Here is a 10,170-nt window from a genome sequence, read left to right as displayed (position 1 = left end):
TCTCTTTTAGTCTAAATAGTCTCACTAAATTGGAAATTTGTTTTTACTTTTTCCTTTCCTCTTTTAATTTCTATTTAAAAATGACTTCCTCACATCATCAGAAACTCTTAAGAAAAAGCATAGCCTAATTGACCTCTAATCATTACTTCCCCAAGTTTTATGTTATCTATTAAACATATGTCTCTTTCCAAATTTTTACTTTTTACAAATAGTACAAAGTATTTTACTTTTCATTTATTATGCTTGTAGAATGAATTCCTAAAATTAAATTATTGATAAGCTTCTAAATGTTATCACTTATTTTATATTGGCAGAGAAAGATAAAAATGTATGCAAGCATACTCACAGTTTTCCTACAATTGCTGATTTCATGATGTGTGATTATAAATTACGTAGAAAAATAAATAATCTTTGTTTCATCAATGGAAAAATATAATTTTGTAATTAATTTGTAAATAAACTGTTACTTTTGAATTTTAACCTTTTTAAATTTATTATTGGAAAATTATCTTTTTCTAAAGAGTTTGTTGATGCATTTGTTATGAGTACTCTCCTTTATGATGTGCAAACTCTTAATTTATAGATGCTATAGTTTGGGGTTGTCAATGTTACAAGTGTTTTGTCTTCAATAAGCCACCATTTTTTGGTGCTTTAATTTTTTGTTTATCATAAGGTACAGAAATGTTTACGTGTTTACTGAGATTTGTTTTGTTGGGCCCAGAGAAAACTTTTTAAAGAAAATTTTGGGGGACGCCTGGGTGGCTCAGTGGTTGAGCTCTCCTTTTGGCTCAGAGTGTGATCCCTGGGTTCTGGGATCGAGTCCTGTATCAGGCCCCCCACAGGGAGCCTGCTTCTCCCTCTGACTATGTCTCTGCCTCTCTTTCTATGTCTTTCATGAATAAATAAACAAAATTTTTAAAATAATATAAAATTCAAGACCATATTTCTTATTTAGGCTGTTCTAAATATTTTTTTCTAGTTTTTATAGCTTCAACAGGTATACAACCATTATATTGCATATGTCAAAATCATAATTGAATAATTGATTCTCCATATGAAGTATCTTATTAGGAATTATTTTGATCAGTCATAAATTATATCCATATTGTATTACTAAGAACTGATTATTCTGCAACATATAACACTTCAAATGTCTATGTAAAGCTTTCTGTTTTACATCATAGTCTTTATATTTTTATAGGTGGAAGATTAAATTTAAATAGAAATGCCCTTATTTTATTTAAGAGCATCTCAAATTTGTTTACTAATTCCAAGGGCGATCTCCATGTATATCTGTAAAATAGGATTAAATAAATGAACATCTGTGGAGCTTTTGTTGGCATACTATGAGTGTAAGTGAGGTTGGATGATTATTATTTCTCTTCAATATGAAAGAGCATTAATTTAAGCTACATTTTAAAAATGAAATTTATAGAACCTGTTCTATAAATTCTAAATTAATTGAAATTCCCCACTAACATCTCTTCTAAATAAACAGTATTAAAAGAGTATTCTGTGAATTAGATAAGTGTCACCTGATGTGATAAAATAAACACTAACAGAAGTGAAACTCACTAAAAAAGCAGAGCATAAGTCATCCATTTTAAGAGATAGAAAATTAGGGCATGTAAGCTATTATAGTGGTGCCTTATAAAAGCAGTAATAGTTAAGAAAGAAAAGAAAGACAAACTTTTCTCCAGAAAATTCTTGAATGCCTTACAAAACATGAATTTTCTTTTTTTTAAAGATTGTATTTATTTGAGAGAGAGAGAAAGTGAGAAAGAGAAAGAGAGTAGGTGGGGGGTGTAGTAGATGGAGAGGGAGAAGCAGACTCCTTGCTGAGCCAGGAGCTCAAGGTGGGCTCAATCCCAGGACCCTGGGATCATGACCTAAATCCAAGGCAGATGCTTAATCGACTGAGCTACCCGGGCACCCCAAAACGTGAACTTTGTAATCAATAAGACCACTAATCTGAGAGGAGATCTTTTGTCTCTCTTTGTGGTTGGATTTTTAAAATCAATTAGCAGCTAAATTAATACAAAGTTTGTGTTTTAGATTTATCAGTCATGCCACTTCCTCTAACCAACCACCAGACACACATGTATGCATGCAGATGTGTGTGCACAAACACACTGAGTTTGGAACTAATTGAGGATCAGAAAAATTGTTATTAATGAGTTTAATTAGTTAAAATTGTGAAACTGAGATTGTTGAATTACAGCGAGTAATCATTGGATAGGATAGAGACCCTGAGAAAAAGTTTCATCTGCATAGTAACATAGCTTACAGATGGTCCCCACCTTATACTATAAGGCAAAAGAGGGAAAGAAAGAGAAAGAAAATGAGAGGAATATTATATATATATATATATGTATACATATATAATATATATAATACATACTATATATATATATATATAGTATTAGAAAAAAAGGAGGGGGAGGAAAAGAGGTAAAGGGAAAGAAGAATGCTATTCTTAATGTACCCCCCCCCCATTAGAAGACTGATAATTCACTCATTCTCCAATGAGGTTAACAGTAAAACTAAAAATTGGTATTCTTACGCAAATAGAACTTCACTAAGGGTACATGAGAAAAATGAATTTCCCTCTAAATACATATTATCAAACATGTTACAGACAATTTTGAGAATTGTCTTGTTTCAATAAAAGAATGAAGGAAAACAAACACACATTAAAAAAAAAACCCACCTGTATCTGTCATGATTTACAATATGCAAAGTGTCTCCTATAATTATTAGTTGTCTAGTCAACTATAGCAAAGTTAAATTTAACTGGAAAAATTAAATAATAACTGCAATGTATGTCAACTTAACTTTTTAAATAAAAGAAGTTATAAAACAGCTTATTCTTAATTGAGAAGCAATAATTTTGAAAATATAATTATGGATATACATTATATATCTCATATAAGTATGTCAATATAATTCAAATGAACATTTCTACAGTCCATTACACTTTATAGAACTTTTTCTAATGCCTATCTCACAGGACCCACTAAGATAGGTGAACATTGCTATTTAGGATAAGAGAATGAGGTCTTAATGAGTTTATGAAACTTATCTAAAATCAAATAGAAAGATTATTCTAGAATATGATCCCCAATTTTATGAATTTCTTTCTTCCATGATTAGAAATAGATGAGGAGGGAGAGACAGAGACAGTGCCTGTGCATACATACAGGCCTATATTGGTGTGTATAAAAGAGAAAGAAATGGATTTTGGTCAGAATTGATAAGATCTAAGAATGATGATATGGGCCAGGTAATAATACGCAGGATGCTTTAGTTAAAATACAATGTAAATAAATCAAAGTGAATATGCTTAGGCTGGTTGAGCAATATATTTTCAGGTAAGAACTTGTAATGGTGCTACTCATCCTAACAGGATGAAAATATCTTCTATGTAAAGCAAGATCACTCAGATAATATATAAAACAAAGACAATAACTTTGATCTTTGGAGTATGATGTGCATTTATTTAAGAATAAAGATGACATAATAATGATATAGAAGACAGAGTATTTTTGCCCTTGTAGAACCTACCATAGATTCAGTAATTCCACTTCTGGAAATATATCCAAAGGAAATAGAAACACTATGTTGGAGAGATATCTGTACCCCCATGTTTCTTTTTTTAAGATTTTATTTTATTTATTCATGAGATACACAGAGAGAGAGAGAAACTGAGAGAGAGGCAGAGACACAGGCAGAGGGAGAAGCAGGGTTCATGCAGGGAGCCCAATGTCGGACTCGATCCCAGGTCTCCAGGATCATGCTCTGGATTGAAGGTGGCATTAAACCGCTGTGCCACCAGGTCTGCCCTGTACCCCCATGTTTATTGCAGAATTATTTACAATAGCCAAGACATGGGCATTCATCAATGGATTAATGCGTAGAGAAGTTGTGGTATATATGAACAGTAGAATATCATTCAGCCAGAAAAAAGGAAGGAAATCCTGCCATTTGGGACAACATGGTTCGGCCTTGAAGATATTATGCTAAGTGAAATAAATCAGATTTTTTTTTTAGAAAAAGGCAAATACTATATATGATCTCACTTTAACGTAGAATCTAAAACACACAAACCAAAAAAAATTAAAATCCCTCTTAGAAAAAAAAAAAAAGGTCAGATTTGCAGCTATCAGAGGCAAGAGGAGAGAGGAGAATTGGAGGAAGGTGGTCAACAGACACAAAATTCCAGCAATAAGATCAGTGAGTAATAGTGATGCAGTGTACAACAGAATGGCTAGAGTTAATATTGCTGTATGGTATATTTGAAAGCTTTAACAAGGGTAGATTCCAGGAGTTCTCATCATATTGTCTGTATGACATGATGGATGTTAACTAAATTTATTGTGGTAATTATTTCATAATATATGTAAGTCAAGTCATTAGCCTTTACAAAAGCTTATACATGCTGTATAACAATGACATCTCAATAAAACTGGAAAAGAAATAAGTACAGGAAGATGGCAGCATAGGAAGACCTTAAGTTTATCTCATCCCACAACCTGGTACAACCAGATAACACTCACATCACTGTAAATAACCCAGAAAATGACCTGAATACTCGCAGAACAAACTTTACAACTAAACATAGAGAAGAAGCCACATTGAAGAGAGTAGGAAGAAGCATAGTGGGAGCTAAATAGATCCCCAAACTTCTGCAGGATGGAGGGATCTTCAAGGGTGGACAAAAGAGAGAAACACACCATCACAGGAAAGACAAATCCCCATAATATTTGCTTTGAAAATTAGAGAGGCTGAATTTGATGAATTCTTAGAACTTGTGTGACTTAAAGCCTAGAATATTAAAAATCAGCAGGCTTGGTTTCAGGAGAGCCTGGAGGGTGATAAGAAACTGAGTCCTCACACTTAAAGAGAAAGCACAACAAACAGCCTGAGGAGATAACAGCTCAGAAGCATCAGTTTGAAAAGCACCTGGGGCATGCAAAAGAAAGAGTTGTTTATGCATCTCGGAGGAACAGAGATCACTGGAAGACTCCTCTAGGAACAGGGAAGTTGGCAAACACCATTTCCCTTTCCCACCCCCAGCATAAACATCCCCAACCACCTGTAGGAACCAGCCTAGCACTCACATTCACTACCTAACTAGCTTAAACCAAACCCCATACTCCCACTGTCCCATACTTCAGCGGATTCACCCTTTCCAGTCACGCTTGCCTCAGTCCCTGCACTGCAGGTCTCCACCCCAGAACACCAGCATAAACCGTGCCCACCCAGGTCTCCTGACCCATGTGCTTTGAGGGCCTTCGTTCTAGGCAACAGCAGCAGGCCCTACCTGTGGAAGTTCAGCCTCCAGTTTCTTAAAACTGCACACACCATACAGATCTGCCTTGGCTGGCCCTGATTCTGGCAGCAGCAGCAGCATATCTCTTTTTGCAGCAGACCAGCATGTACCCTGTTAAAACTGTTACTGGTCCTTGAAAGCTGGTCCCACGATGGCTGCAGGTCCCCTCTCATCAGTGTGAAATCTTTCAGGCACTGTGTACCACCCCCCTTCCAATATGCTCTTGGCTAAAGGCCATTTAAACTGGGGCCACAAGTTTAAATGTGTGTGCCAGGAACTTGACAAGGGTCAGCACCACTCCAAAGTGACTCTTGTCTTGGAAAGATAACCATACACACCACTCAGACTGAAGCCCCTGCAGCAAGCTGGGGACAGAGAGTTGGTAATTATAAGCCCCATGCACAAATGAAAATTTTTCTGGTGACAATACAAGAAAAGTATCCTGCAGTTTGATGCTACTGCACCTCTAGCAAAAGCCTAGACTGACTAACTCAAGTCCAAGGAGGCTCCAGAATGGTCCACTAACAACACAGGGACCAAACCCTGCCCACCGTAGGCAAAGAGAGTCACTGTAGATGAGTAGTCTGAAGGAAAAAAGTAGCCAAGATAAAACAGCAGGGTGTATGCAACGCCCACAGGAGACACCCCTGAAGCACCAGGTTCTGGTGAACAGGGGACATTGCACTCCAGGGCACCACAGGACCTCTTCATAAGGCTATTATTTTCAAGAGCAGAAGATGAAGTTGACTTTCTTAACACAGAGAAACTGACTTAGAGAGGTAGAAAAAATGAGGAGAGAGAGGAATATGTCTCAAATGAAAGGACAGGACAAACCCACAGTAAGAAAGCTAAATGAAATGGATATAAATAATGAACTTGATAGAGAATTTAAAGTAATGATCATAAAAATTCTTGACTTGAGAAGAAAATGGAAGATATCAGTGAGACCTTTAACAAAGAGAGAAAAAACAATCAGAAATGAAGAACGCAATAAACAAAATTAAAAATACACTAGATGGAATAAATAGCAGACAAGAGGAAGCAGAAGAGTGAAACAGCGACCTGGAAGACAAAGCAATGCAAAGTAATTGAACTGAACATCTGGGAAAAGAAAAAAAAAAATATATATATATATATATATATATATATATATATATATATATACACACACAAAATGGGATAGTCTTAGGGTAACAGTCACTCTATCAAGTATAATACTTGAATTATAGAGATCTCAAAAGAGGGAAAGAGAGAAAAGGGGGCAGAACATATATTTGAAGAAATAATAACTGAAAACTTCCTGAATCTGGGGAAGGAAACAGAAATACATAACCAGGAGGCACAGATCTTTCAATAAAATCAATCCAAGGTTATCCACAACCAGACATGCAATAATTAAAATTAAATAACATGCTACTAAATGAATAGGTTAACCAAGAAGTCAAAGAAGAAATAAAAAAATTACATGAAAACAAATAAAAATGGAAGCACAATAGTCCAAAATCTTTAAGATGCAGCAAAAGGGGTTATCAGAGACAAGTTTATAACAATACAGGCCTACATCAAGAAGCAAGAAAAATCACAAACAAATAACTGAACTTTACACCTAAAAGAGCTGGAAAAACAACCAAATGCCCAAACCAGCCCCCGACCAGCTTCCAGGCAGGGAAGCTGTGGCTGGGAGGTGGGCTGAGGCAGCTCGGGTAGGGACTCAGGGCGCAGTAGGGACATGGGGCGAGGGCCAGAGCCTCCCATCGGCTCCCCCTTAGGTGCCGAGATGTTCAAGGAAGCTGGGGCAAAGAACAAGGGCAAGAGCCAGGAGCCAGAGAGGCCACCTCCTGGCTTAGGTCCTGTGGCGGTGGACCCCAGAGGTGGTGTCACCAAAGCCATCCACACCAAACCCAGGTCCAAACAAAACCTTGTGACAGACGTGAGAGCCGAAGCTGTGAGTGTGGCCATCTCAGCCCCCACTTTGGAAGGAGACGCTCACGCCAAGCTCTGTCGGTACCTGTCCAAGGTCCTGGAGCTAGGAAGAGTAAAGTGGTTTTGGATGAGGGTGGTGAATCTCGTAAAAAAGTGGTGAAGCTATTAGCATTCACAACCACTGAAGAGATCTTGGAGAAATTAAAGCAACAGGTCTAGAAAAAAATAAAAGCAAATTTTGAGAAATACATCCTTGAGAAGCTTTTTAATTGCTATCAGTGAAAAGGCTGTTAAGTAGGAAAATAAATTTCAGGGTGTGGAAGAACAAGAAAAAAAAAAAAGAAAGAAAAAGAAAAAAATTAAGAATAGGACTCAAAAAAGCAGGAATTTTAAAAGTAATGTATTTCAGTTCAGATTCTAACATCCCTGACCCCAAACATCTTGGAAGATTAGTCCAATTTTATCACGTTACACAGTAACAGCTGGAAGAGATCTTCAAGAATGACATTAGTCAGTCCCTTCATCCTGTGGTGGGGCTTCCAGAAGTTGAGAGACCTTTTCAGGTCACATCATACAGGATGGCAGCTAGAACCAAGGCCCCTTGACTTCTGGCTGGATGCAGTTTATCCTGATTGTAAATGAAGATTATTTCCATGCCACTTCTAAGGTTCTGAGGATTTCTCTAGAGTTTAAAAGTGACAGAAGAAAACCTGTCACACTGCTTTGTGGTCTTACTTTATATTTTAAAAGGCTTATTTAAATACAAAAAAAAATGCTTTTTCTGTCTTTTTAAAAAATGGAGCATTTTGTGACAAAGTAAATAATAATCAGGACTTGTAATTTAATGTTAATTATTTTGGGGAAGTCACTGAATTTTCATCCTCATTGGATGGTAACTACAGTCTTCAAATCTGGTAGTTCTTATGAATCTCCAAAGATCCTTAAAAGAAGAGGGCCTGAAAGCTACTTTCCGTATTTGTAAAAGCCTATCAGAAATCATATCTATATTAAAACTTCAGAAGCTAATAATAAATATGTTGTTTTAAAATATCCAATGCAAACTATAGTGACTTCGTCAGGTAAATAATAAGTTCATTACCTTTGTTGATCATAATCAAAGTAGATATGTGCTTTTGTCTAAGTACTTGAGAAAATATATTCGTAGACAAAATGTTTAAAAATACAAAAATCTCCAAGAAGAACAAATAATAAAAAACTACTGATAATGAAAGAAATAAAAAAGCCCAAACAGGTAGAAAGAAAGGAATAATAAAAATTACAGCAGAAATATGTGATATAGGGAATCCCTGGGTGGCTCAGCGGTTTAGCGCCTGCCTTTGGCCCAGGGCATGGTTCTGGAGTCCTGGGATCGAGTCCCATGTTGGGCTCCTGATGCATGGAGCCTGCTTCTCCCTCTGCTTGTGTCTCTGCCCCTCTCTATCTCTCTCTCTATGTCTATCATGAATAAATAAATAAAATCTTAAAGAAAAAAAGAAATATGTGATATAGAAACTAAAACAAAGCATGTGTGGGTGGCTTAGCAGTTGAGCATTTGTCTTCAGCTCAGGGCATGATCCCAGGGCCTGGGGATTGAGTCCCACTCTGTGAGGAGCCTGCTTCTCCCTCTGCCTATGTCTCTGCCTCTCCCTCTGTCTCTCATGAATAAATAAATAAAATCTTTAAAAAAAGAGAAACTAAAACAACAATAAAAACAACAAACAATAAATACCTATTTGAATACTTTTTATCGCCCCCCCCTTTTTTTTTTGTCTGGTTGCTGTGGCTAGGACTTCTAGTACTATGCTGATTAATGAAGATCGATGAAACCAGGAGCTGGTTATTTGAAAAGATTAACAAAATTGATAATCATCTAGCCAGACTCAAAGAGAGAGAGAGAACACAAATAAAAACACAAATGAAAGAGGAAAAAATAAAAATAGCACAGAAATACAAACAAGTTTAAGAGAATATTATGAAAAATTATATGCCAAAAAATTGGACAAACTAGAAGAAGTGGATAACTTCCTAGAAACATATAACTTCCCAAAAATTAATAAAAAGAGAAAATTTGGATGGACTGATAACTAGCAATGAAATTGAATCAGTAATCAAAAACTCCCAACAAATGAAAGTCCAGGACCAGATGGCTTCCCAGGTGAGTTCTATCAAACATTTGAAGACGTTTAATACCTATTCTTTTCAATCTTTTCCAGAAAATAGAAGAGGAAGGAAAACTTCTAAATTCATTCTAGGAGGCCAGCATTACCCTAATACTAAAACCAGATAAAAATGCCACAAAAAAAGAGAACCACCGGCCAATATCTCTGATGAACATAGATGTAAAAATCCTTAACAAAATATTGGCAAACTGAATCGAACGATACCTTAAAAAAAAATCATTCACCATGATCAAATGGGATCTATTCTCTGACTGCAAGGGTAGTTCAATAATCACAAATCAATCAATGTGATATATCACTAAGACAAAGGATAAAAACCACATGATCATTTCAATAGATGCAGAAAAAGCATTTGACAAAGTACAACATCCATTCATGATAAATAAAACAAAACAAAACAAAAACATCAATTTGGTTCCTTTTAGAAGAAACATAACTCAATATAATAAAGGCCTTAAATGGAAAACCTACAGTGAACATCATCTTCAATGGGGGGAAAAAAAAAAAACTGAGAGGTTTTCCTCTAAAGTCAAGAACAAGGCAGAGATGTGCAGTCTCACCATTTTTTAATCAGTATAGTATTAGGAACCAGACAAAATAAAAGTAATAAAAGGTATTCAAATTGGTAAGAATGAAGTAAAATTTCCCATATTTGCAGATGACGTGATAGTCTATAGAAAATCCTAAAGAATCCACCAGGGCAGCCCGGGTGGCTCAGTGGTTTAGAACCGCCTT

At 36.1% G+C, this 10,170-nt stretch overlaps 1 pseudogene; it reads left to right on the top strand.

Moving 5' to 3' along the window:
- The first annotated feature begins 7,061 nt into the window (after window positions 1-7,061).
- Window positions 7,062-7,474, top strand: LOC121495220 (annotated as a pseudogene).
- The last annotated feature ends 2,696 nt before the right edge of the window (window positions 7,475-10,170 follow it).

The sequence above is a fragment of the Vulpes lagopus genome, chromosome 7 (assembly GCF_018345385.1).
Source record: "Vulpes lagopus strain Blue_001 chromosome 7, ASM1834538v1, whole genome shotgun sequence".
Lineage (NCBI taxonomy): Eukaryota > Metazoa > Chordata > Mammalia > Carnivora > Canidae > Vulpes > Vulpes lagopus.
Note: the sequence above shows the minus strand (reverse complement) of the source record. Positions and strands in the feature narration are given on the sequence as shown.